Below are 4,041 nucleotides of genomic sequence, written 5' to 3'. Positions count from 1 at the left end.
CGCTTTCCTTGACTCATGGAGCTGCTTGAATGTTATTACAATTTTTCGCCACGATATGGCAGTTTAAGTCCGCTTGATACTGTAAGGCGTAAGCCATTGGTTTCCAAAGGAGATTTTATTTGTGTCGCCAGCATAGCCTATTGACAATTTATGTTGTAAATAGGCCTACCTTATAATCCTACCTGTAGCTTAGGGAAGCTAACAGCTTTCTATTAGGATCTAGTTTGTTAGTTACCGTTTTGTCATAACTCCCTGATGCATTTTTGCATTTAGAATAGCCAGAGCGTGTATATCTCAATCGGAAAATTAAACAATATCGGGTGCCTATGGACTAGGCTGGGTGAACCCAGCCTGATCTGCCCGCTATTTATTTTTTGATTTCTTAAAAGATTGAGCTTGGTCTGATGAAAGCCAGACTAGCCATGGACCTCAGTTACACAATGCAAGGGAACATGAATCAGCCTATATTTGCACGAACAATAACGGACAAAAGCTCTTCAACTTTGGCCCGTTAAAATGTGTATGAACAGTCTAGCGACGCATTTCATCAAGGCCCATTTGGACATGTCAGTTATTTGCACCACTGGTTAGATGTAAAACAGCATTTCCTTTCAGACTAGGCTACTGTTACTTAATTTGTGCATTAACAATAACGTTTCAGACTACTGTTACTTAATTTGTGCATTGACAATAAAGTATTACATGAACTAAAGATGACTAAAATCTTATGTAGAAGAAGAAACATTCACAAAAAATCCATCCATCCAAAAATGACCTTTGTTTTTGATAGCTGTTGAAAACGGCATGGAACTGACAGAGATGTTTTTGTTTATAAATACATAAAAAATAAATAAATAAATAACATTATGCTGATACCTTTTGCTTTTCCCAAATACAATGTAGCCTACAGGTGTAAGTGACCTTTCATCAATCCAGTTGCAATGGATGAACTGTGATGAACTGCCCTACTTGTGATTGTTTAGAGATTTTAAAGGTTTTATAACAATGCTACATCTTCTTTGGCTATTCTACAATCTATTCACCTTTTCAGCACCAGTAGGCTACTTTCTGTGCAGCCGCACACACACACTCAGGCATGCCAAACAAGCATACACAAAAGTTTCAAGAGTGGGGGATGGAGTAAAATATGGAGACAAATTGAAGTGTGATTTATTTTCGCGGAACGGATGTACAGGACTGAGCGGCGGTCATATTTTGTACCGCTATGTGGTACATCTAGTTTTGAGTGACTTTTGTGTCTCTAGAAAATATTTTTTCATGGATTTTTAAGTGAAATAACCAGGGCAAGATCTCAATGCTTCTTTCTTTATCGCATCACTGAATACCATAAGCTTAGTAATACAGTATAGTAAGAAATATCGAGATTTTAAGACGGGGACTACAAAACGGCACACATAGACCTTTCACAGGTCAACTACTCACCTAAATTGATAAAACAAAAATCTTTACATGTATGACAAAACAAATGATCTTAATCAGTTCCAGGTAGTGAAATAATACCAGTACATTAGCATACTCCTCCTATGCGAGAAAAAACTGAATAACGAGGGTGATGCACGTCCGGACCCTCTCAGTGTAAGGTCAGAGCATGGGCAGAAGATCAGACTATAAAGAAGGCTACACCAGTTATGGCATCAGGTCACAGAAGGGACGAATAATTGCAGTGAAAAGGACATTATCGCTTCTGTCGATGTGCCCCCACATTCAAGCAAATAAATATATAACACTGGCAAGCCGACAGTTACTTTAGCTGGCTCCACGGCAACAGGCACATTCAAACAAATCAATTCGCCAAGCCAAGGAGTGATTGCATATTCCCTGGCATATTACAATAGCAGGGAGAAATAATAACGCTGACATTGGCAGGCACGTCCATCTTTTTCTTCATGCGGCAAATATACAGGGAATTTATCTATCTTGGATCTAGGAAGAGAACCGGAGGAGATAGATGAGGAATGAAATGAAAGTAAAAGAAAGAGACAGAGAGAGGGAGAGAGAAAGAGAGAGAGAGAGAGAAAGAGAGGGAGAGAAAAAGAGGGGGAGAGAAAAAGGAGAGACACAGAGAGACAGAGAGACAGAGAGAGAGAGAAAGAGAGAGAATGGGGAACATTTCTTCTGACCTTGTGTCTTAAGCGACAGTCTCTCCAGCCCCCAAGCCCCTATGATATGTGTGTGTGTGTGTGTGTGTGTGTGTGTGTGTGTGTGTGTGTGTGTGTGTGTGTGTGTGAATGTGGTTTTTCATCTGTGGTTCTGAGGAAGTGGGGCCTTATTTAAAAGACCCAGTCCTGCTTCACTGAGCACTGGCTGTTAACCACTGAGCCACGGGGAGTGGGGCAGGACGAGAGAGTGAGAGTGAGAGTGAGAGTGAGAGTGAGAGGAGAGAAACTTTCTCTGTGTGTCACACGTCTGTGAAATATTCCTGTGGCTCGAGCGTTTGGCTTCTTATAAATGCAGACTTATTACTTATTAACCCAGTTTACGAGTCTGCTCTGGTGGCTTTGAGGAGGCAAACATTCACATGCAAAAAATCTAAAAAAGGTCCAGGTTTTTAAATGCAGGTTTTTTGGGTCCCATTTATTTCTGTCCAGAGGCATACTGTATGTCAAATTTCTCTCTATCAAATTCAAATTCAAAAGAGCTTTATTGGTATGAGAGACTGTATTGCATACAGACATACATGTGTGTGTGTGTGTGTTTGTATGCACTTCTCTCTCACTCTCTCTCTGTATGTGTGTATATGATGCTATAGACATAGTCCAAATCAACCATTTACTAACATCAGTTCATTATTTCATTGTAATGCACATTTATTAAAACACAAATAATCTTTCCAAAGGTAGGCTGGAAACAATACAGATGAATACACTATATTTAGACATAGCACTTTGAGATTCCCTGGGAATGTAAAGTGCATTACAAATAAAATATATTATTATTATTATTATTATTATTATTATTATTATTGACATGGCCCAGGTCTAATCCAGAGGTGCAAACAGAGATGAACGGTCAAGATAAATGTGATGAATTCTTTTACATTTTAAATTTGAACGTTTTTGTGGGAACCTTTAGTCCAGCGTTTGTTTGTTTGCCAAAAAACTACCTCCTACACAAATGTTCACTGTGAACCCAAGGCAGTAGAGAAGATAAGGATGAGGTGTTGTTATCCCAAATGGTTGCACAGCACTAAGACCTGAGTGTGGGGCAGGTCTGCGAACCGTTGGGGTGAGCGCTTCATAGGGATCATCAGGTGGACACCCTCCTTCTTTGGTGTTTCGATGTTAGGCCCACTACACCTCCATCTGGCGTCTACCCCCGTTATGTGCACCTCTGCCTTCGCCCCTTCCAAACAAAACAATTATTTGAAGAAGTCTGTGAATGTTTGTTCCCATCTCTATCTGGTAGACACACTGCCTACTTGGCCATTGGCTGTCAGATCCTCAAGAGCTAGATCATTCCAAAGAGCTGAGATTCGCTATGGTGATGAATTGAGTCGTTTTAACCTTAGACAGGAAGGAGAGAACAGAGGCATGCTGGATAGACACTTGAGTGGATCAAACACTAAAGAGGAGTTGGAGGAAATGAAGGGAGATGAAGAGATGAACTGAAGAAGAGAGATGGAGAAACAGAACAAGAATGGAGAACAGATACAAGACTGACCAGATATTGGGGACAGCAGTGGCCAGTTGTGCAGGTACTGCAGAGTACTCCTGATAGCCTCTTTACTTTCTTTTTCACCATTCTCTCTTTCAACCTCTCTTCCCACTTCTTTACTGCCCCTTACTCTCTTTCTCTCATTTTTTCCCCAGACTCTGTAAATCTTAATCTCTATCTCACTCTCTATCTCTTTCTCTATCTCCCTCTCTTTCTCTACCAAGGAGCTCCCGTGCAGCTTTGCTCCAGAGAAAGCACGAGTGGTCTAAAATTAATTGTGCTGTCACGTGTGTGTCGCGTCCCTGGTGGCGTCCGCCGCAGGCGTAGTTTTCACTGCTCCTAATGATCATGTCACCGACATGGGGA

The sequence above is a fragment of the Alosa sapidissima genome, chromosome 23 (assembly GCF_018492685.1).
Source record: "Alosa sapidissima isolate fAloSap1 chromosome 23, fAloSap1.pri, whole genome shotgun sequence".
Taxonomy (NCBI): domain Eukaryota; kingdom Metazoa; phylum Chordata; class Actinopteri; order Clupeiformes; family Clupeidae; genus Alosa; species Alosa sapidissima.
This window is presented reverse-complemented; position numbering follows the sequence as displayed.